Genomic DNA, 24,894 nt, shown 5'->3' with positions numbered 1-24,894 from the left:
ACTCACAGCGTGGCTTTCGCCGCTATTGGAAGTGTATAGTATGTACGCGTACAGTGTGCCATTTTGCCGTTTTTTTTTTTTCTTTCCGTCCAAGATTTAGCACTTCCTCTTTAGAGGAGATCGAAACCTAGGCATGGCCATAAATTTTACGTTCGTTGCGTACATAACCCGGGAGCAGCAAAAGGAAAGAAAGATCGAAATAAACGAACGCACTCCAGGAAACTCGAAGGTACGGGTCCTCGTAAATAACTTTGGAGACAGACACTCTTGCTTCTCCGACCACTAGGAAGGCGTCAGGAGGCGGGGGAGGAAGCAGAGTAAGAACAAAACAAAGAAGACCGCGTCGCTCGGTAAAGAGGAGAGAAAAGCATCCAGTAAGGGGGACGCGTCCCCACGTCAACACTTCGGAGTCGTAACTCTGCCGGCCGGGGTGCGAGAGAGCTCACCGCGCCTCGCTGTCGTCGCGAAGCTGGGCTCCGGTCGGGACGACAGTGGAGAAAAGGCTGGCGCTAAGCGAAGGGAACGCACAGAGTGGAAAACAGTAATGAAAAAAAAAAAGCCTGCTCATTCGTGAAAGCCCGCAGCGACACAGCTAGGCGGTGGAGAGAGCGTGAGAGGGTTGAGCTGGGTGTTCAAAGCGGAGAACGAAGCTTCGGAACCCTAGCGCATACACGACGACGAGGCGCCCTCGGGCGTCACCTGATTAGTGACGCAATCTTCATCGCATTCCACGAGTGACTTGTCAGTACGGCGCACGGAGAAGAGTGCCCTCCCCCTCCCCACCCTCCCTTTACGCGCGAACCCGTTCGTTCGTAGGTGCATGCGCGAGTGAGAGCTGACGTGAGCGCACACGTTGTTGGCGAGAGATACGCGGTTCGATCGTTCGTTCGCAGCGAGCGATGGTGCTTGCTGCTCGGCTTCGCCGACTTGCCTGCAGAAATGAGCACCTCAACATGCCTTTGTTTCTTTGTTTAGGGCTTCGCGAGCCATGTAATGAACTTGGGGCCGGGGCTTGCCGATTCAAAGCGGAGAACGCTCGGCCGCTGCTGTGGGTGCTGCCGGCAACGCGGCAGCGACGGAAGGCGAGTATTCTGGATTGAACGCGCGCGGCCGCCGTATGGCGACGTTGAGGGTGGCAGAGCACGTGTGCAGCAGCGCCACTGCGGGAACCCGGTGCTACACGGCGTGGAACGCCATGTAGCACCGCCATGGCGTGTTTGCCCTGTATAGTATACCCAAAGGCACAAAATATCAAGGGCCCGAAACCGTCTGTAAACTCGCCGAGTGGTTACAGCACCAGCTTCCGCAACCAGAAGGAGCGGGCCCAAATACGAACCGGGTCCACGTGCAAAAGTGCGACAAATTGCTAGCGCAATTTCCAAACAACATTCCACGTCAAGAAAGCTTAGTATAATTTGTTCACCTCTATTTCAGGCTGCAAAGAATAAATTTGTAGCAGAAAACAAGAAAAAGACAATGAACTGCTATTTGTGTTAAAACGTAATACTAAAGTAATTATTTAGCATTTGGCGCACTGAACTGTCCACAACCGAAACTTCACTCCCAGCATATCAAAAATGCTACTATGGATTCGCGTTAAGCTTTCCACGCTAGAATCCGTATTTTGAGCTATCAAACTCAGAGTATCGAAAAATTACAGGGTCTCTTAACATCTCTCTGAACAGCTGAACGGCGAAAGCCTACTCTTCCTCCTTTTATCCTTCGCCTCTTGTCTTTCTCTTCTTTCTTTTAGTCATTACTGCTCACTACTAAGCATTTTGAGTCATTTGTGATCACTTGTGGTCATTACAAGCCGTCGTAAGACATGTTGGTCATATCATAGACATTAGTAATCATTACAAGTCATTTCGGTAATTACTGATAATTACTAAGTGTTTTTAGTCATTTCTAAAGAATTGTAGTCGTTACAAGTTGTCGTTAGACATATTGGTCATTTCGTAGTAATTATTAGTCCTTACAAGTCACTTCCGTCATTAGTAGTCGTTCATGCTCACTAGTAAGAATTTCTAGTCATTTGTAATCAATTGTGGTCATTACAAGCCGTCGTTAGACATTGGTCATTTCGTAGTCATTAGTAGTTATTACAAGTCATTAGTAGTAATTTTATAATTACTACTCATTACTAGACATTTCTAGTCATTTCTAATCAATTGTAGTCATTACAAGCCGTCGTTAGACATACTGGTCATTTCGGAGTCATTAGCAGTCATTACAAGTCATTAGTAGTCATTATTAATCATTGCTAGTCATTATTAACCTCTACCGATTTCTATTATAGAGTTATCATTCACTAACGGTCACTGTCAATCATTTTTCATTGTTTAATCTGTCTTTAACCTGTCTTCATATGGCGTGATGACGCTTCGGCGGACACTCCAGCGGTCAGGTCTGCTGACACAAACTTCGCCATGAGTCTAAAACGCTTTCGCGTTAAAATGACAGGCAGAAGATTGTGAGGTCAATTTTACGGAACGTGTCATACTTGTTGCCCATTTAACTTGCACATTGGTCGAGTTGCGCCGCTCAAGCAGAGCTATTTATACGACACTTACAATGATGTCTGTTTGTAAGGAACAATAATTTTACCAGTTGCGAAAAATTAAAAGAAGAAAGGGAAAAAACCGGCGAGCAAGCGCGCCTTCCAGATTTCTACACTCCGCGCTTCAGGGACCGAAAGCCGAATTCGTTCGCACGTGCGTGGCACGTCGCTTAGGCGAGGCGCTTTCGGGCCCTCACTGCAGCTGACGGCGAAGGAATGGAGACAAAGCCGCGGCATACAACAGTTGATGAGGCGCTCTCTCTTACGAAGTTTCACCGTGCTCAACAAAACAACGACAACGGGAACGAGGAAACCAAACACCCACCCACACACACCAGATATATATATCACCACTCCCTCAAAAACAACGCCGCCCCACAACGGCGCGTGCGGTTTTTTGCGCTGCGACGATGGAGCAGGTGCTGTGTGGCACGTCGGAATGGTGCATAGCCTTCAACGTGCTTGTCTTTCATTTTTTTTTTTCTCCTTTACCAAGGTTGCCACAACGGTGTTATTTTCTATCCGCGAGAACCTGGAGGCGGCGGCTCGGCGGCGAGATGTGTTTTGCAGTACGGTGGATGCGAGTGAGGCCCCGGAAGACCGTGCGACAACCATTAATTCTGCCGTTGCCGCCGCCGCATCCTCGGGCAGCAGAAAACTCGCTGCCGCTCAGAGCTCACACAAAACCAAAGAGACGAAATGCACAGGGGAAAAGGCTAACCTACGTATACAGGACTGAGGTGGCGCAGGGAAAGAAAGTGAGAGAGGGAGAACGATGACGATGCAGGAGACAGAGATAGGAATGGCGTAACGACGCAGTTACAAATGCCAGATTATTTTCTTTCTCTTTCTTTTTCTGCCATGTTTTACTTCGAGAACGTTTTTGTGAGTCTTTGATGGTGGCGGGCTTAAAGAAGGAAATAAAAAGGAGCCACGTCGTAAGAATTCGAAAGAGCAGCAACTAGACAGACGCCAGTGAGCGCGAGGGGCAAACACGAAGTTGCAATGCTGCGGAAAACTCCCGGAGTCGTTAGCATACACAGGAGAAAAAGAAAGATAGAGAGAGAGAAAGTGAAAGAAATCAGCTAGTAGCCCCAAATACTATTCGCTGCACGCCACACAAAGCAGCTTTGCACAGAAACTACCGACCAAAAAGTTGACATGGGAATTAGATGAAAAAAAAAAAGGGGGGGGGGGGACACAATGAGATCGCGGATCAAGCAGCGGCGAAATAGGGTCCCACATGCTTTCGCAACTTCGTTCTCACTTCGACTCTAGCACCATGTAATTTTACCCACTTCTCCCGCTCTAACCCTCCGGTTGATAGTCACCTCCTAAATGATTGCCACCTTACTTCTACTCCGGTCGAGCTCCGGCACAACCACACCAATCACCAAGCCCAATATGAATTTCTGTCTAACGCCCTTCATAATGTCACGTTACAGTAACTGCGAAGAACAGCACAGTGCAAAGAGAGTGAGTTGGCAATCTAGCTCTTTATTGGGCGAACTTGTGCCTAGAAGAACAAGTAATACGGGCGTCACATGGGGCGCTTTCGATCGCGGTCGAGCCCGATCGAGATCGAACTTCTCGGCCGCTATTGGCACCTTTGTGCAGGCTGCGAAACGAAACTCGTCGCGGTAGCAAAATTCGATCGGGATCGACCGTGATCTAAAGTGGACATGTGACACCACTATAATACTCGATCTACGACAATGGCTGCGAGCACAATCGTCGGTCGTCCAATCACCACAGACGCCTCAGGTCCGTCAGCGCTTTATACATGTATGACCGCACATTCCAGAGTCCGCAGTAGCTTCTGGCTGTGGCGTTTTGCTGCTAAGCTAGAGGTCGCGGTTTTGATCTCGGCCGCGGCGGCCGCATTTCGATGGGGGCGAAATGCAGAGAACACTGGTGTACTTAGATTTAGGTACACGGTAAAGACATCCAGGCAGTCAAAATTAATACATGGTCCCCCCCTACGGCGCGCCTCATGATCAGCTTGTGGTCCTGGCACTTATCAACAAAGAAAATAATTTTAACCTTCCCAGAACTATCGCTGATGCTTGCTTGTGTATAGTCGATTATGTACAACACTGGTCACGCCGCGCGCGCAATCTCATTAGGCATAACTGTCGCTATAGAAACGGCGACAACATCCAAGAAATTTTGGACACGTTGTCACGTCTTGCACCGAGCAATAACTTAATAACAGTGATAATCCCTTCAAGAAGGGTCACCTGCAATAAACAAAATGATGTACGCGCGACAATACCATGATAGGCCGCAAAATAAGCGTGTTTATTCAACGCACACTGGAGGCAGAACGTAGCCATTTTGAAGCGATATGCTTCGTGAGAAAGAAAGCCGTGATTGTGGCATTGAGTTCAACACGTGGTGTCTAGAAATGACGGGAGCAGGCTCGGGCAGCAAGACAGTGATATCCAACCCTTTTGACCCCGGTGGAACGTGTCCGTCTCGATAGGGAACGGAAGCACATGAGATTGAGGCATGAGCAGGAGCTTCAACAAATTACAAATGCGGCGGCCGCGAGCAGCGCAGTGCAGTATCGGGCGCCAACAGTAGCAGGGTCATTTCTTTGCCCAAACACCCTCTGCAAAACAAGCGGGTCCACTACGATTAGGTTGCGAGACCGGCTGCAAAATTAGACCGTAACAGCACCACTAGCTGCAACATCGGTTAGGCCTGTAAGGTTTCTAATGTGTGAATAAATGTAATTTATGCATCTGATTACGTCAGTTTTGTACCGTAGTGCCCATACACCCTATGCAGCACGCACAAGACATTTTCACGTACCCCACTGCGGCTGCGTCTCTGATGTAGCCTATCCGATTTCTATTGCGCTAGAATTTTAATCATATATGGACACTCCAGATGCATTTCTGTCGCTGTCGTCGCCGCGCGCCGTACGCTGTATGTGCGAGTGCAAGCATGCGAGGGTGAGCCGATGATTTTCGCTCATTCTCGCGCGCACAAAAGAGGAAAGCCGGGCGCAAGCATGCCGTCTTCTGTCGCGCGCAAGGCAACGAGGGCAGCGGAGGGAGAGGGCGTTCTACTCCCGCGGCGGCTGCGTATGGCGCGGCCGCGCTGGCCCTATCTGCGGTGGAGACGGAGTGCGCCGAGTGCTGATATGTGTGCGCTGTATTGCCGCCGCTTAGTTCCGTTGAAGCGAGAAACAGCACGAAGGTCAATAGGTTCGTTGCTGCTGCTGCGCTTTCTCACTCCAGCGTTAAGACAGGGGTGTGCACAGTCATCAAGTGAGATGCGTTCATTTTTGCTTCTGTGCGCATGACACTATGCTTGTTAACTTAGTTGGTAAGGGAATGTATACAAGCTTATGCGGCCGATAAAACTACTGTTCTTCGTATAGCTGTCTACTTATTCGTTATTGCAATCGATGCTTCGCTTATCGGGCGAAACTTCGGCCGATAAAACTACTTCGCATAGCTGTCTACTAATTTGCTATTGCAATCGATGCTTCGCCTATCGGGCGAAACTTCGGCCGATAAAACTACTGTTCTTCGTATAGCTGTCTACTAATTTGGTATTGCAATGGCTGCTTCGCCTATCGGGCCAAACTTCGGCCGATAAAACCACTGTTCTTCGTATGGCTGTCTACTAATTTGCTATAGCAATCGATGCTTCGCCTATCGGGCGAAACTTCGGCAGCTTGTCACGCGACGTGAGATGCGCGCCATGTAGCGTAAATACTTGCAATCTTCGCATTGAAGTTGCCTTGTATTTCACCAGGTGCCACGACATGTAGCAATTGCATCTTATCATGCCACGTGTCAAGGGATATGACATGTGCGCCGCGTGGTCTCGATATCTGTGTTTACTCTTCGGTACACGTTATGGCGCCTCCTCGCAAGGTACGAACCGTTGCTGAAGAAGCGAATCGTATAGACTACGCGCGCCGCTGCAACGACGGGCTCAGCAGACTGCTCTGCAGAGAGCAGCAAAAGCCGCAGCTCGCCGTCGACGGCGCATGGCCGGTTCAGTTCATTCTCGTGAAAACAACGCAGAGAGACTTTGGCGCGAAGACCCTCTTAGAGCGTGCTGCCGAAAATAGAGCTCCTATGGAGCCGCTCCTCCAGCTTACGCTGTGACTGTGCTGCGTGCACCGCACAGGCATGTGACATTTTATTACTAGTACGAAAACTTGCTGCCCCCCCCCCCCCTCTGCAGCGCCCTTTTTACGCCCTTGCGCCACTTCTACGGCTACACTAATTTTACTTGAGAAAGCTTGAAAGAATTATCTGCTTTCTACAAGTTAGAGGTAAGTTGTATAACTAGAAGCGTACTGCCGAGAGCAAAGGCCCTCTCCCATATTCATTTTGCAGATCATCCAAACAATGCCAACCTGCGCAATAGTTAACTTCGCGTTCGAGGTGCGTAGTTACATGCATTGTGAAAGTTACTGCCCTAAAGCTTCTCAATTACGAGTGAATGGGCTTTTTCGCTTCATTGTTTGTTTTGTGCGTTACGCCCCCAGGAAGTTAACAAGCAATAAATAGCAGATATGCAATACATAAGAAGGAAATGACAAAGCAAACTAATTACGAACATCGAACAATGAAGCCTCACAATGACCTCAATCACGGCGTAATTTCTACCCCGCAATCCGTTATTAACGTTAATGTCAGCCCTGGCAACTAACGATGCTTCCTCCTCTTCTGCTACGAAGTTGGGTGCCGCGCTAATGAGACATCGTCATACAAAAATGAAAACCCGACGAAGAAAGAAAGGTCCCTAAGGAGGACTTCAAAAAATAAATAAATAAATAAGTGACTAAAGTGCAATCAGGACAGGAATACGGCCTCGAGAATAATAAAATGTACATTCTAAAGGAAGAAGAAAAGAGAACAAAATAGAGAGAGAGAGAGAGAGAGAGAGCTTAGTACTATGCTATAGCAAAGAAAAGTTGAAGACACGCATTTCAAACAATTTGCTGTTGTTCCATTAGTGGCAAACATTGAGCTTCACTGATCCCTAACCTTGGGTACTCTGTTCGTTACTAGGGTGCCGCATATTCTTTTTCACTTCTTTATTTTACATAGCCGTTCTGCGCTTCAAGCTTCTCCTATGCCTCATGGGAATGGTCAAGAACTACGAGTGCTAGTTTCCGAAATTAAGGTTTCACTGCGAGAGGTTAGTGAAGCGGTAAAGACGTTAAGAAAGTTCCGAGGAAAGAAAAAAAAAATTCCAAGTGAACCTGCCGTCATCGCGATTCCCTCGGGTGTGCTGATGCATTGTTTAAATACTCAAGCTGCTCAATGCCCAAGCAAGAACCAGAAAGTTTCTTCCTCTTTATTTTAATAGTTTGCCCTTACGACGTAAGTCAAATGTTACGCATGTGATTAAATTAAAGTAAGCAGCTGGTTTGCCTCAGCTCTGCCCCGTGCGGTCTATAGAAGCGAAAGTGTTGCGAAAGTAATAATACGTTAATTTATGATTATTAAGTTGTGAGTAACTATCCATAGCCCCAGCAACACTCACTGTTTCTCCAAGCTGTTCCTGATAGAGCACAGATGGTATATTCTGCAGATACCGATGACAGCATTAAGAATATAGAACGCATTTAGAGGCAAGCCGTAAGATTCGTTTACTTCAAATATCTCCGGCAAGGCTCGCCCAACCGAATAATGAGCGCTAATGCTATCTAGCCACTCTACTTAGGCATAAAAATCTTAATGGCTTTAACTACTATCTCTGATCTCGACTGACAAAGTTGCCGTCAACCCCAACGAGTACCTGTTACCTACAGCAACGAGACAGACACAACTGCTGACACGCTAAGCCGTTTTCTCTATCGCCATACTACGCTAGAACCGGTAAGGCCAATCACTTTTTATTTTTAAAGAACGACAACAAAGTGGAGCCGTTTAAAATACGAACCATACATTTGCATTGTGTAACCTGGCTTTAATAGTGTCTTTGTTTTCTTTCTTTGTCGATCTTCTTCGGACCTGTATATTGTTTGCAGTATGTAATAAGCAGTAAAACAATTAATGTAGACTTTCGTTTTCTTAACTAATAACCCCTCTCCTTTTTTTCATTTCCTCGGAGATGCTTTTCATTGAATCTTGGGGATGTTTGCCTGGCGATACGCCTAGCACCCTACTTCGGAGATAGACTAATGACGAGAAATGAAATTATATGCACAGCGCACGACAGGTACGAACATACACAAAACGCGCCATAACACTACATTTTCCTTCGAGTTTGCTACAACACGTTAGCTGGGGCCCACATCAGCGTTATGATACGTTATTGGGACGAAATGGTAGAGGCATGCCAGCGAAAACGTCCGTAAAGCGCGGCATAGCTGAGACCGGGAAAAACGGAAGCAGCTCCAGTTCCAGGCATTCAGGACGCACGGCAGACGTGGCGTGCGCGTACCGGTGGCCTTTCTCCTTCTCATTTTCTTTTCGTCTTTGCGACGGCGGCGCCACCAACAGCGCCATTTAGTCGGCAGGGAAAGCGTAAATGCCGGCCAGGAAGCGGGACTAGTCCCTGGGGGACTGCAGGCGCAGCGGTGGCGACCCACTTGGTGTGCGCGCATCTTATACTCCGGCTACGGCTCATCCGGGCGTACGCGACGTCGGCAGGCGATGCTGTGTTCCCCCGGGAAAGCCCGCCGCGCAGGCACGCACATCAGAGGAAGCGCATTCCTTGAAGGAAAGCGAGCGCAAATGCAAGCATTCGGAGGTGAAGAGGGGACGGAGGTAGAGCAAGCGAAGGCGGCGGCATCGTGATGCCGACTACAACAGTGGGAGAAGGCACGCAGCATTAGCAAAAAAAAAAAAGAAAAAGAATACGCTTGTGCATTACGTGCTAAAACCACGATATGATTATGAGGCATGCCGTAGTGGCGGACTCCGGATTACTTACGACCACTTCACGTTCTTTAGCGTGCAACTAAATCTAAGTACATGAGCGTTTTTCGCATTCCGCCCCGCCCCGTCGGAATGCGGCCCCCGCGGCCTGCGCGCAACATGCAGGCAGGTATAATTAATCAAATCAAATCAAGTCAAATTTGATTCCAACGTTCGGGATGCTGAGAGCCAGGGTCAAAAAGCCGCCGCACGAGCTTGACTTGGACTACGACCCAGTAGGGACAGGCAAGTACAGCATACGCACAGACACGTTTAACGCAATCAAAATAAGAAATTGGGCATATATACATGAACAAAACAATAATATCAAAAACATACCATGAGCACAGATCCAACATAGCCATAAGCACAATACGTGATGTCTAACATAAGAGACAGGGCATGAATACCCTATATCGCAATCATGAGATATCGTGATAATGACATGACAACATATCGCAATCATGACAATGTGCACTACGTTGTCATAGCTTGTCCGTAGCGTGCAACGAGTTGCCGAATACCGGTTTACCGGAGAGGCGTACGGCAGCAACAACGCTGGTAGCGACAGCTAGTGACGGAGAGTTTAATTAGAGGGCACGCAAAGCTTATACTGCAGTGACTTGCCATATTGAAATTCAAGTCTGACATTTTACGTGTCGACACTACGATATGATTATGAGGCCAGCAGTGGGTGGACTGCGGATTCATTTTGACCACCAGGTTCTTTTTTTTTTTACGTTTACCCAGTGCACGGCACACATGCATTTCTGCATCTCGCCCTCATCGAAATGCGGCCACCGCACCTGGGATTCGATCCCGCGACCTCGGACGATCTAGCAGATTCTATTTATTGTTGGTGCCTGCGTTAGTAGCGACATAATCGTTAGTCCACAGTCCTTTCATAATTTTCTCTCGCCGAGAACACGTACGCAACAATCACTAACAGACACACACACACACAAAAAAAGTTTCAGACGCCTTGTAGTTAGGCAAACCCTCCCAAAATGTCACCACAAGCTTTGATACTGCAGTCCGTGGCTCCAGTAACCCAATAATTCTGAAATAGAAAGAAATTTACGGAGGCGCTAAAATTCACTAAAAGAGTTTTAATAGAGCTTGCCCGGTATTCCGGTATACGCAACGATGTTTGGGCAATGCCGGTAGCGAAATCTCGCGACGCTTCGTCCAACTTCATGCAAAGCCTTATAGACACGTTTTCGTGGCATGTGAGTGTTCTTGCCGCAAGAAAATTAAAAAAAAAAGGCAACGTGTTCACGATTACGCCACTGCCAAAAATTTACATCAGCAGCGAAGCAGAATGCACGTGATTACTGCAATAATAGCTTTGTGTTCTTCTGGCTGAGCTCTGCGCCACCCATCCGGCCGCTCACGTTTACACCTCCGGAAACCCGGTAATGGAAAAAAGCCATTGCGTATACCGGAATATCGGACAGGATAGAACTATTTATTTTGCTTAGATCCGAAGACAGCTCAGGTGACATCACTGACTTTTAAGTCGCTTCTTTACAAGAATGGTACGCTACCGACCTGACAAATAAGATTTTTATATAAGTACAACGGTGGGAGGCTGGCACGTTGTGGGAAGCTGGCACGTTGAGCCTACATTCTGGATTTTCGTGTCAACTCACGGTATTCAAAAACGCGTGCGCGTTTCAGCGTCTGTGACGATACAGCGGTATAGGGCAAACTTACTAAATATTCACGGAAGCGGGATTGACAGCAAGAATATGCTCAGACTGTTTGCATACAACTCCGCATGCATGCCACTTTATATCTCGGATGAATACGTCAAGTAATCTCTTCTGAGTTAACTTCGAAAATGACTTAAAATATTGCGCAACATAAGCTACAGCGATGTACAAAGATTGTACAAGAAAGTACAATCTTTGCAATTGCACAAGAATATAACAAACTAGCACGTAAATTCGGCTCATTGTGTGCGTGCGATGCCGTAACGTACAAGAAACCATAAAGCACGTCTCTGTTGGCCGGCCCTGCCCTTAGAAGGTCGCACTCGATCGCGGCCACTTTACATGCGAAAAGGTCTATAGACGACCCCACAGCATGCACACGCCATGCCGCTATCGCACGGTGAGTAAAAATTACAATTTGCCTGTACTGCCACCATGTTTGCCGTGGCAAATGAGAATGGTAGCGGTACAGTATTGAGAACCATTGCCGGCAACCAGACAACGGCCACGCGCGGTTACTTCTAGGCTTTTTTCTGTCATATATATATTTTTATCGTGTGACGTTTTCAAGATCCCCAGCTTACGCTATGGGCCAAAATTAAGATTATTTCGTAAATGTTCCCATTTACGTGGCTGCCTCACAGTAGGACAGTCTACGGTCAGAAGGACCGAGGTGACTGCGATATGCACGCACGCACGCACGCACGCACGCACGCACGCACGCACGCACGCACGCACGCACGCACGCACGCACGACTGTCGAATATGAGTTTCTACACATCTGACTACTTGTAATGTTACAACAATAAAAAGTGCGCGAAATACCGTCGGAAAGCGTGAGAGAAATATCAACGTGCTAAGGAATACAGAAACAGCCCAGACAAGAAAAAGAAAAAGAAAGAGAAGGCAGCAAGCTGCGCGACAAGAAACGAGAATGAAGTAGGAGATTTTAATTAAAACTAATGACTCTTTCCTACGAGGTGTAAGGCGCAGGACACGCGATAGGCGAGTTCCGCGTCGAGCAACGTATACGTAGACGCCAAAACCGCTCGAGGATCGGAAAGGCAAGTCAACGAGCGCCTCCCGCAACGGCTCGCATAAGGGAAACCGCCATTTGAAACAAAGGGAGCCGGACGAGTGCATATCACAGCAACAACGGAAAGGAGAAGTTGAGTGGATTGGGTGGGATCCAGAAAAGAAATAAAGGGATGGTCAGTGGGGGCGCTGCAAGCGGAGGTACTCGAACCTTTGGCAAGGCTTCTTCCTCGGACGAAAGAACTCTTCATGTACGCACAAACACCACGGATCGACATTCGGGAAAGGACGGCCGAAGCGTATGGGGAAAACGAGGGGGAAACAGGGAAACAGGTTGCAAAAAAAGAAAAGAAAAAGAGGCCATAGCGGCCGTCGGACAGCCTGTGCCGCTACGCGGCTTGAACTCCCAAGGCGCGTAGTAGACACTTGTGAAAACAACCCGGTGATGGAGAGGCACTAGAGGCGGCACACAGCAGGCTCTTCTGGTTCTGCCGACGCTTCATTTTTTTTTACTCCTTTTGTTTTGTATTTCCTCTACCAACAGCGATAGTGGGCTCTTCCTGGTTAGGTTCCCGACCCTCCCAATGTCCTCCTCCTACTCGTCCTCCTCTTCCTGCTCCTCCTCCTCCTCCTCCTCACAGCGACGTTGGAGCTTAAGACCCCCTAAAGGAGAGCCAACGGCATCCGTTGATCCGGCGATAAAGCATCTCGCTAGACTGGTTCGTGATTACGTCCATGCTGTATAATTAATCCAGCCGAAGCGATTTACTTCCGCCACGGGTATGCATAAAAGTTATCGGAGAGTTTGGTGTGTACCTTCGGGTCTGCGCAGGGCCTTACACGCTGGCGCACTTGCTGGACTAAATTTTCATCCGACGGCCGCAGGCACGTCGTAAAAAAAGAGAGATACCGAAATTCCGCGCTGTCAGGAAAATAATTACCTAAGCATGCATTGTGGAGAGCGTGTAGCGACGTGAAAATAAGAAATAAAGGAAGAAAAAGAAAGCGCTTCCGGTGAGCTAAATTTACGTTCCCTGTATGCCGCCATATACGGTAAAGTCTACAGACCTCAGACGAAAAAGGCTCAAGCTTAGGAATAAATGCAGAAAAGACAAGTCACCTCACGTCTTGCTTGTAGTAAATGGTGCGAACATTGATATGTTTCTCAACAGCGCCACCCTGTAAGCTAGACAATTAGAGCAGCAACATTCGTTTTATTAATATATTTCGCACATGTTACGCAGTGAGAAAAAAAAACGCTGCCGTCAACGAATAAAGGACTGAATCGGAAGTAGATAGCGGATGTAGCCCGATTCGCTTGCTGCGATATGCGAAGATCGCATGAGACGCGCAAAAAGGTGTGCGTCGCATTTCAAAAATAGCAAAATGCAGACGATTGATGATAACCATTAAGACAAGAAAGCGGCATGTTATCGGAATATCGCGGCTAGCTGCCTATAGAACGTTGATGGCTAGAACATCAACTTATTAGCTCACCTCATCATGGTAAACTAATTTATGTGTGAACTCTTGACAGTTTGAGATAAATCACAGCCACAAGCAGCTTGCACGAAGCGCAAAATGCGACAGACTAATAAGAAAATGTTGGACACAAACAATTCACCCAAAACTAATAAAAAATCACAGTGATAATACTTCTTAAATATAAAAAAAAAATGCGTCAGCTAACCTGCAGTAGAAGAAGGGCATGCTAGCTTACTCCTCACCAAAAAAAAAAAAAAAAAACGAATGACTCGGCAATTTTATGAAGAGCTCTACGGGTAAAAGAAGTAGAGGAGAGCGTTCTCTCAAAAGCGAGGTGCACGGTGAAATGTAAAATCCCGTTTAAGATAAAACAAGAAAGCACAGCTGCAGCAATTGATGACCTTACCCGCTTTTATCGTAGAAAAGGACGGCAAGAGAAAGCACGAGAGAAAAGCGCAAGAGTCTAAGACCTGCTGAACTTTCATTTTTACATCTAACACCAGCCACCATTCCTTACAGTTTAATGGCGCGTGCGAAAATACAAGAAAACACACGGCATTCTGAACGGGAAGGGAGAAGCCTCCAGGCTAGAAGCAGCAGAAAGAATTAAGAACGACTAGCCCTATCGCGCAGCATCCCCATAAACTGCGACCTAATCTAGTTCCGCTGACGCGAACAGCCCATTCGGGGCCTTGAAAACTGCTAAATCTTCGTTCCAATGTCCGTGCAGATGTTTCGCACACCAAACAGACTGCTGCGCCGACAACCGGTAGCCCAGCGAACCTGCGTACGGGCCATTCTACTTTCAGCCCGTGAGCGCCACCGTCTACGCTCGGCTGGTCATACTGTTGCATTCGACGATAACGCCGATTTAACGCACTCGTGCTGAATCAAGGGCCTCGTAAGACACTCAAACTGTCTTTTTTTCTTTTTTTTTCGTTTTTTTTTTACGCTGTCTGTGCGCTTGACTGTAAAGTCGCCGATCACACTCGCATCCTCAAAGACGTACGACCAAGACGCGTTATCCCTCAGCCACAGGGTGCCTTCGGTAAAGGAGGCCGAGATAGCGGTGACCTGAAGTGCATGCTGAAATATTCCATACCAAAGAGATAGGTATATCGTCAACAGGGTGGAGAGGGCGGGTGGGGGGGGGGCGAGTAGTGATACCACACGCATAGCACGGCTTGAGAGGACCTAATTCAACTATGACAAACAAAACAATCACGTGCTACGATTTTCTAAATAAAAAAGAAAGTGAAACGTAAACGCGGAGAACATGAAATGTCGACGCAGAGCATTGACAAGAGGAAATAAGAAAAATAGCAGCAGCAGTGCAAAATCCACATAGGAAACAAGGAGAAAGGCAGACGCAGGCGGTGCTTAAATATCACACATGACCGCCAAATGATTTCCACAGTGCCAGCATTATATAGCCAGGTCTGCCACACTCTCGGTACCAAACTGTATCGAACATATACGTGCACTTGCGAAAATCTTCTCGTAACAGAACAGATGCTACCACGTTATACACACGTAGGCAAAATGATTGAACCATGAAGTGGCCAGAGAAAACCGTTGCATCCACAACCGCATTTACTCGTATATACACCCCCCACAGAGCATTCGACACAACCAAGAAGTAGCGCGACACAGTTTCCTGCGTGAAGTTATAGCACCAAATACGTGAAGGCAGCGACGCGCGACACGCCAGTAAGACCGCGGAACGATTTATATAGAAGCAACCGCTCTCCACACAACCGCTCCTATGGCGTAGAGGAGCACACGTAGGGGACATCAGCGAGCGGCTGATTAAATGCAGCCTCAACTACTCGTGTCACGGCTCGCAGACGGTCCAGAAGAGAGCCCGCGTCACAAGCGACGACCCATGGCTATGGAGGAGAGGGGACGGCCCTCAGAAGACGGCGACATTGGCGGAGAGGAAGCCCAAGTGCAAAGAGAAGGGATATAAACTACGAGGGGCGCCAGAGAGATGACTCTCTGGGCACGTTGGTGGGACACGAATGTAGCTTACTGCATGCAGTAAGCACGCGGCTTACTGCGCTCATATGCCTCAGCCTCTCCTTCGACCTCGTCTTGTGCGCAAAAAGCTGCATTCATGGCGCAAGAGAGGCTGATAACTTACGGATAACTTACGGAGGGACGATAGGAGGCCGTCGTAAACGAAGTTTGCAGCCTTGCACAATAAAAAAGGCAAGAGATAGAGAGAGAGAGTGAGAGAGAGAAAAATAATAGGCGGAGGAGTAAAGGGAGACAAGAAAGAGATTCTGTACATTTTTATTCGCACTTATACGCCATCAACATTTCAACATCTACCACAACACATCCACCGGTATTTGGAATAAACAGGAACAAATGCGATAAACCTCACGCTTTATACAAGCAAGAGAGAAAGAGAAAGAGAAAATACAGACACTCTGCTCCTCTGCCTTGACCGTGACTCTCTCTCTCTCGCTTTCTCTTTGTGTGAAGATAACATAGCCAGCTGCGTCGTTGCATGTAACATACGTGCCGTGTCGTTCTCATGTTCTTCATCCAGTGTGGGGGTATTCCTTCATTTTATTTGTTAACTGCCCTTTTCCACTTTCTTTTTCATTTCCTTAATCACTATCCTTTTTCTAAAAAAATGATCTCTAAAGCAAGTAGGCGATGTATCACTGCTTATTACAGTTGTCAGCCAGCGTTTTCTTTTGTTATTATTTTATGCTTGCAATACAAAAAAAATTATTAAATCTTTATTTTATGTGCCCAGGAGCCACGGGGTCTGAATACTGGCGCATACAAACCCAATAAGTATAACTGCGCCTAAAAGTTATGGATAAAACAAAATAATAACCTGTCCAACGACCCCGCATTTCTCTCTCTTAGCGCTCCCACTGCGTTTCCTGGCGGCGCATTTAATTGGAGCACTTGGAACATCACATTTCACAAGAAAGGACCCATGTTTTAAACCAGCTGAAGAGCTTCCCATTCTTTCAATCATTCATGCACATTTTACCGTCGCCATAACGAAGACGATCGTTACCAGGAAGCTACTACGGCATCCGGCGACAACTGCCCACGAGACGAGCCCATATGGCGACACCGCGATTGCAGCGGGAACAGAAAACAGGGAAAGACGCGAAGAAAGCGAAGCTGACCTATCAAGCTTGCTCGGGTTCGCAGACCACACGCGAACGAAGAGGGCTCCGATCGGCCAACCAAAACACCAAGCGCGGATGAGAATTCAGGATACGACGGCGACGGGCTACTGAAAGGAGGCGCAGAAAGCGGGCATTACAATAAATCATGATCCGGGCGGCCCCACCATTCCCAAAAGGCGCAAGCTTGGGCGGTCTGCAGCATCAATCACCAGACGCCAGAAGCAGCAAGGAGAGGCTGGAGGGAAGGCTACAGGGAAGCGCAAACGACGCTGACGCGCCGGTGCATGGACACGGCCGCGCGAGGAAAGACGTGTGACCGCGCGTGCGAGTAGAACGCACCGGAACCCGGCTGCAACGAGCAAGATCATGAGCTAAAGAGCAGGTACATATATCGTGTAAATTGATGCGCCCAAGCTCGCCTATATAACGAATCTAAAACAACTTTTACGATGCGTTGTGTATATATAGCTTTATCTCCAGTAGAGAAAACAATCAAGGAACTAATTCATTTACTGACAACAAGACTAGGCGTAGTAAGCAGCTATTCTTGCCTTTTTTAATTTATTCACAGATACTAAGGGCCCTTTCCGGGCACAAGCAGGAGTGGGTACATCAGTGAGTATGAAAACAGTACAAAGCATAAAAAATCATTAAAACATACGTAATAATTGTAAATACACAAACACTATAGAAGTAGTATTAATACAACAAAGAAACGAGAGCGAAAAAAATCACTCAGTTAGTCGGGAACGTAAACTATAAAATCTCGGAAAATGACATTGTCTCCATGTTTTTTTTTTTTTTTTTACAAATGAATCAAGCGTCGTGCAATTCACTACAATGCTCGGTAATTTGTTCCAACTTTGTCATTTGCCTTTGCTTCGCCTCGCATTACTTTTTGCCTTTTGCCTTAGCTGGCGGTTTCTTAACGTCTTTAGGAATGGCGGTCCCGATGCTGCTGGAACTGTAGGATCACGGAAACCAAAACTCCCATAGAGGCCGCGCTCGCCAATTGCAAGTGGCTTTGTGGCACTGGTCGCTACCACGGATACACCGTGTTCGATATATCCAACGTGAAGTGCGCTACGAGTGAGTCATCGGGGAGTTATTACGAGAAAGTATCGCACAGTACGTTCCACGCTTTCGATACAGAGAACAATTCGCTTTATGCGGGTTCAGCGGCAAACTACGTGGCGCCACACCGTCTCACCCCGACAGTGGCGCAACACCGTCTCACCCCAACAATAATCCCGCGAGCGAGCTGGACAAAATGGCGAGGGGAGCGATGAGTGAAGCACGGGCGGAAAGAGATACGAAGGACCCGGCGAAAAAGTACGAACACGTGCTAGCTATGAGTCGCCCGCCGGGGAGCGATAGCGGCACCGAATGAGGGATCGCCGGGCGAGAGCGAGCCGAAGAGTCAGTTTGCCGTCCTGGGAGACATTGCGCGGAGTACGTGGAATCCCGCTCGCGGAGGCACAGACCTATACATATATGTAGAGCAATCAGGGCCCTAAGAGCAGTGAGGCCTGCGACGCGCAGTGAGTAAAAGTAAATAAATGAACAGATTAAATAAAATAAGTAAATATATTAACTACACACGCGTCCTTTGTGGTTGCCATTGTCCATATAGCGTTGCCATGAAAGTGTGCGATGTTCCTTTCATTTTCAGTCAGCTTTTTTTTCTTTCTTTCGGCAACAGCTATTCGCCTCCCGATTCCTAACCCATTCTCAGCAGAGGGAGCGAATCTCTAGCTGTGCAGCGACAAGTTGCGACAAGTGGACAAGTTGACACTACTTGGAGCGACGTAAGCGAGACCAAATAAAGTTTATTATTTATTATTATTATTTTTTGCAGTGAAGACTATTTACCACAGTGAAGATGCCACTGCGGAGCTACTGTGAACCATGCACTTTCGAAAATCCAACCCACCGTGGTGGCGTTGCGCTGCTAAGCCAGAGGGCGCGGGATGAACTGCGGACTGATTAATTAATTATAGGGTTTTACATGCCAAAACCACTTTTTGATAATGAGGCACGCCGTAGTGGGGGACTCCGGAAATTTTGACCACCTGAGGTTCTTTAACGTGCACCTAAATCTAAGTACACGGGTGTTTTCGCATTTCGCCCTCATCGAAATGCGGCCGCCGTGGCCGGGATTCGATCCCACGACCTCTATGCTCAGCAGCCCAACACCATAGCCACTGAGCAGCCATGGCGGGTAAACTGCGGAACCGCGGTCTACTGCGCCCGCTTTTCAATCAAAGCAAAATGCAAAAAAAAAAAAAACGCCGATGCACCGCGCGTTAGGTGCAAGTTAAAGAACCCCAGGTGGTCAAAATTAATGCGCAGTCCCCCAGTAGGGCATGCCACAAAATAATATCGTGGTTAAATTACTTAATTTAATTAATTACAAATCAAACAGCAAGGATGGGCTAATCCCTTCTCTCTCACTGTTTGATTGTGGGGTGGGGGGGAGTGATTGGTGGAAGGTCAGGAGCAACAGAGAGCAGCTGATATCGTTTCACGAAACATGACGGCTCCAATATTTCTGACATTAAATCAAAGAGGGAAAAAAAGGGGGGAGGGGGGCGAGTATCGTCAGAATGCCTTACGCTGCTGCACCTATAGCCATCGTCGCTACTGCGCTTCAATCTGTCTCCACTCGTTGAGCAACTGGCGCTTGCTCAACAACGTCTAGACAAGACAAGATGGCTCGTACTGCTACGCGTCCCGTGTAGCAAAGTCGAAGTGTACGAGCGGCCTCGGATGCGCAGGGAAGCGTTTATGCGTACGACAGCGCATGCGCGCCTGCACAGAGGCGAACAGCCTAACTCACGTCTGTGGGCGCGACGTGGAGACCTCGCAAATGGAACGCGTCAGTGTTCGTCTTGTACGAGTGACGTCGGCTAACAGCGTATACCGTTACCGAGCGTCGGCTGTGCCTATTTGTGTACATAAAGCAGGCTTTTAAGTGCTGTGCGGTATTAGAACGAAGCTCGAGCATGCCTGTACTGCCTTGCACCGCTGCACTCAGTGTAACATAAACAGCCTTGAACGAATCGAAAGGAAGGATGTCCGAATCAGTTACAAGGAAATTTTCGGCCTTCGACTCTCCAACTGGACTAATGACATCGAATGTCATTCCGTTGCTTGAATTGCACACACACACACAAAAATCGTCGAAATGTTTAGCCTCTTTATTTGCGCGAGCAAATATATTTATATATTCTTTCTTTCCACGCAATATCGCTGACTGGAATCGCCTGGCTTCGTGATCAGTGTAGTCGCGCTTACGAACTTATTTGTGTTCGCATATTTTGTGGATTGTTCTCTCCTGTTTGTTTGCTCTACCTGCATGAACCTTGTGTACGCAAGTTGTATTAAATAAATATTTAAATTCCTCACGCCCTTCGCGAGGACAACAAAATGATTAGACAACAAGATGAAACACCCGCCGTGGTTGCTCAATGGCTATGGTGTTGGGCTGCTGAGCACGAGGTCGCGGGATCGAATCCCGGCCATGGCGGCCGCATTTCGATGGGGGCGAAATGCGAAAACACCCGTGTGCTTAGATTTAGGTGCACGTTAAAGAACCCCAGGTGGTCAAAAATTTCCGGAGTCCTCCACTACGGCGTGCCTCATAATCAGAAAGTGGTTTTGGCACGTAAAACCCCAAATATTATTATTATAAACAAGATGAAACAGACAATGAAGCCAGAGAAAGCATAGCGGCGATTATTGGCCATGTTTAATTGAAACGTATACAAAAACTAAAGAATAAGGAAATGAAAGTGGACGAAAAGACAACTTTTCGTGCGGTTGCGTAATGCGCAGCTGCGCATTGCGCATTACGTGTGCAGTGCTTTACCAATTAGGGTACCGCACAGGTCTCGTGTCCACTTTCATGGACATTTGTGCAGCTAGACATAGCCCTGGGAGTGCTGGCCTTACCTTAATAGCGGCGGATGTAGGAAACAACGGGTGCCACGTAGCACGAGAGCTTAGGAGCAGGCAGCTAGTCTTTCATGTATGCTTTAAGGTTCTCGCTGTCTGTATAAAGCTGGAAAGTAGGCTAGCTAGTTGAACTGACAAAACAACGTTCCACGTTTTTCTGGTTGTAATAAATAAATAAATAAATAAATAAATAAATAAATAAATAAATAAATAAATAAATAAATAAATATTACAGAAGGAATAAGACATACAGCAAACCTCAGTTGCAAGTGTGACCTTATTCCCTTCGGTAGATTTTCTTCCCCAGTATTCATAACCGCTGGAAAACATGGCACATTTCCAGATGTCCGTTTAAATTGAACTTGCTATAGAGATCACAGCAAGAATGCAACGCGCCAACTGACGTACCTCGTACGTAAGGTCGAAAACACTCCCAACATAGAACAATTACCACGTAGCAATGCAATACTAACCCTGGCACTTTACTCCCAGCTAGACGGTATCCACTAGTCGTGATGAATCGCCTACTGGCTGCCACGTCGCGAAGTGATTAATGATCCCCGCTTGATGAGGCGGCGTTGCTTCATACGACGTTGCAGTTCGTCGCAACGTACTCCACGAACGTAGCTTAGAGGTTATACTTTGCGATCATCACGGCTATCCGTTCCCACAACGCGGATAAATGAGAACGGATAGTAAGTCGCTATAAGTACCAGAGTTATTGCTTTAAGATTCGGTCAGCTGGGAAAAGGCGGTTGAAGATAACAGCGCCTCGCTTCGCAACTAATATTAGCAGGTAACTGTCGATCGCAAGGGAAAGTTGAACTGCACTAGAAATTAAAACGATTTTCAAACTTGCATATCTTCTACGGTTCCGTTAGAGAGAGAGAGAGAGAGAGAGAGAGAGAGAGAGAGAGAGAGAGAGAGAGAGAGAGAGAGAGGCGAAAATAAAAAAGAGAACAGCCCTGCGATTGCTGTCGACGTTCCCGCAATGCTGACTTACTCTTTAGTCGTCGACGCTCCTATCGCATTAACGGGACATTAAATTAGAAACATCCAAATTAGCTTAGACTCACAACATGTTGTTCCAAACGTTTCTTTTTTATTCTAGTTAATTTCGCAGTCAGAGGCTCTTTACTAGAAGAGAAAGTAAACGCCAAATTTCCATTTCTTGAATTCCACGCGGGAACGCAAACGCCAGGACGTTAACGTGACGTCACCAATGTCAAAGTGTTTTCTGGTATTTGAATCGTTGCGGCATCGTAAAGGTTCTCAAGAACTTTCTAAGTTTATTTTTTAGATTCCTCTTGGATACAATAGACCACGAGGCGCAAGCAGGCATTATCACATGAATCTACGGCGATATGGTGCACGGGAGGATTACGGCGGCGGCGGCGGCGGCAACCCGCTTATCGGTTTAGCGTCATCCCTGGTTTATCAGGCAACCTGGCAAGGTAGCACTGGCCTCTTTTTTCAGTATTGTCGAAGGGTAATCTACTAAAACAGGCATACTTTTTTTTTTGTTCCCTTTACCAGAAGTCACGGTGGCATCTGTGTGGCTTCTCGGACTCAAAATCCTTCAGAATAACCAGATCATCATGGTACTCAGTTTCCCAGAGACATATCTATTATTGTTTCGGATTTACAGCTGTTAATGCAAGAGGAGAGAAAGACTAGTAGCAAGTATCTCTTGAGACGCTTCCGTGTGAAGTGGCCCCGTTACCACGACCTCTGGACCGATTGCATAGCCCAATAACGGCTAGAGAGAGAGAGAGAGAGAGAGAGAGAGAGTATACCTGAGAGCCTTTGAAATATGTATCGTTTCTGACCATAAACATCACCGCCGCTTTTTTCACGAACTAGAGGTAACGAGGGGAGAAAATTCCACCTTCATTCTACGAGATTTATCGCTAATTAGTCAGCTTTGTGCTCTTTCTTTCTTTTTTTCCACTTCAGAGATTCAAAATCGCCATCCACGTGTGAAACGGCTTAACGTTTCTCGCTGTAAGCCCGACAATGCCTGAGCAAAATAAGGATGCTATCTTTACACATTAAGCCATTTTAATCCTCCAATAGGGAGCGCAAAGCAACTGAACATGACAAGATATTGGCCCTTTTATTACAGCACGGGTAAAGAGAGGGAAACATTTTTTTCAAAAGTAGCTGAGAGAGCACGTATGCATGTGAAAGCACCGAACATCTTTAACGCCCCTTAAACTGCTTTAACGGTGCAGCGGGAAGTGATTAATATTCCGAGAGATGCACGATTGCCAAAGGTTTTAATTTTCGTCCACGTCGCCGACGGTATTCATAAGACCGGCGTCCACTCCCTCAATTCTTTTTTTTTTTTCTTCTCACGCGCACCTAGGCAAGATAAAGAGGGAGCATGGCCGAGTCCTTGCAGGAGAAAAGAAAGTAATAAATAAACAAAACGAAGCGACGGCGACAAAAAAACAGAGCCGTGGGGCGCAGAAATGATAAATCTCGGGATCCCAGGCAAAGGCGCACGCGGGGGGAGAGGGGGGGGAGAGGAGGAATTCAGCGCCTGGCGCCCAACGCGGCGCCCAGCGGCAGAACGCCTCCGAGCTCGGGCCTGTGCTACAGCCCCGCGAAGAACTCCAGCTCCCCGGGCCGCCGACGCCATCTCGACGCGAGCGGCCGAACGCCGAAGCGCGCGGATAAAAACGGACGCCGGGCCCCGACCAGCCACACACACGGAACGCAGGCCACGGGAGCCGAGCGTCTTCTCTGCCTCCCCCCAACTGGAGCGCTTGCCGCCGGCGCGGGTCGAAGTCGGACTGCGTTGTTTTACTCGTTGAAAGCACCGTCGATCTGGAGTTTCTCGTCACCGTTTTAGCAGGCGTGCACGTGTCAGTGTCTCTGTGAAGTGCAACGCTTCTTTTTTTTTTCTTTTTTTCGCCCCCGTGATTGAACAGTCGGTGGTTAACCGCCCGGACCGCTGTTTCGCCTACGAGTCCCCGGGTGACAGGGGCTTATTCACACGGACAGTCGGGACTTTTCATCTTTCTCGGTCCGTTTAGTTCGGAACGACTGCTGTGCTGTGGACTTTAAGGGGATTTGTGAGCAAAAAAAAAAAAAAAAACTTTTTGCGTGACGTATGCACAAAAGGAGTTATTCATCGCGAAGAGAAACAGCCGAAGGAAGTGCCACAAATACATATATATAGTTTTTCCACGGTCTTTTACGAGAACTGGAGGGTGCGGACATTGCGGAAATTTGTGCGCGGAGCTGGAGTTGCTAAGCTTTCGTGAAGTGTTCTACCGGTGAATTGTGTCGCGGACGACGGAGGACTAAAAACCCGTACACGAGGCGCAGAGGAAAAGTGAGGAGGACTATCGACGTCGACTGCTGGGACGGCGTGTCGACGGGGAGCCGTCCACAAGGGCGCGTAGGATTGACGAAAGCTCGTCGCTGAAGAAACCAAAAGGACAGGTGAGACTTCTAATGTGCAATCTTTTATCACTGCAGGTGTCCACTGTAGCGAGGAGTATTCATTTCTGCTATAGTGACGTTCCCTCAGCGCGGTAAGCATGCTGCTATTTACGGACGCGGCGCGACAAAATTTGGAAAAATTACAGGCCCGCAAGTTTGCCTAGCTTCCTCAGTCAAAGAGGCAATGATTGCTGCGACCCGTATGTTTTTCTCGCGCGCGTAAGGATCGCGAGAGTTCATTATTCTAGTGACTATCGATAACATCCTATTTACATGTGGGCCAGCTGCACTTGATAAGCTTATTCAAGTTTGTCCTATCGACAACCAACTTCTTCCCTACCATATTAGCGTTAAAATTTTGCAAAGCACTGCCTTACCGATGGAATCTATCCCTTGCCAATGCAGTTCTGATTTCTTATTATTATGTGAACAACCAGTCTTGGTTTTGGAATCTTGGCCGATAGGACCGTGGCTTTCACACACGGTTTAACATGCTTGAGCAGTTACCATTTACCTTACTTCATACTGCTTACTAAAGAGTACGTGAACATTTCTTTGCGCTTACTTTGTTGTGTGCGGTTATGTTCTCATAAAGTGGGAAAGACTACGGCAAGAAACTAATGATAAAA

The 24,894-nt window shown here is 47.5% G+C and overlaps 1 protein-coding gene and 1 long non-coding RNA gene across 2 annotated transcripts in view; one reads left to right on the top strand and one right to left on the bottom strand.

The window, feature by feature from the left end:
* timeout (circadian regulator timeout) overlaps window positions 1-24,894 on the bottom strand; it is a 325,432-nt gene that overhangs the window by 90,473 nt on the left and 210,065 nt on the right. The window lies entirely within an intron of this gene.
* LOC142582944 (uncharacterized) overlaps window positions 23,417-24,894 on the top strand; it is a 103,403-nt gene continuing 101,925 nt past the window's right edge. Inside the window, exon 1 of the long non-coding RNA XR_012828522.1 lies at window positions 23,417-24,265. This is a non-coding gene — a long non-coding RNA (uncharacterized LOC142582944). The remainder of the gene's footprint in view (window positions 24,266-24,894) is intronic.

The sequence above is a fragment of the Dermacentor variabilis genome, chromosome 5 (assembly GCF_050947875.1).
Source record: "Dermacentor variabilis isolate Ectoservices chromosome 5, ASM5094787v1, whole genome shotgun sequence".
NCBI lineage: Eukaryota > Metazoa > Arthropoda > Arachnida > Ixodida > Ixodidae > Dermacentor > Dermacentor variabilis.
This window is presented reverse-complemented; position numbering and strand designations above follow the sequence as displayed.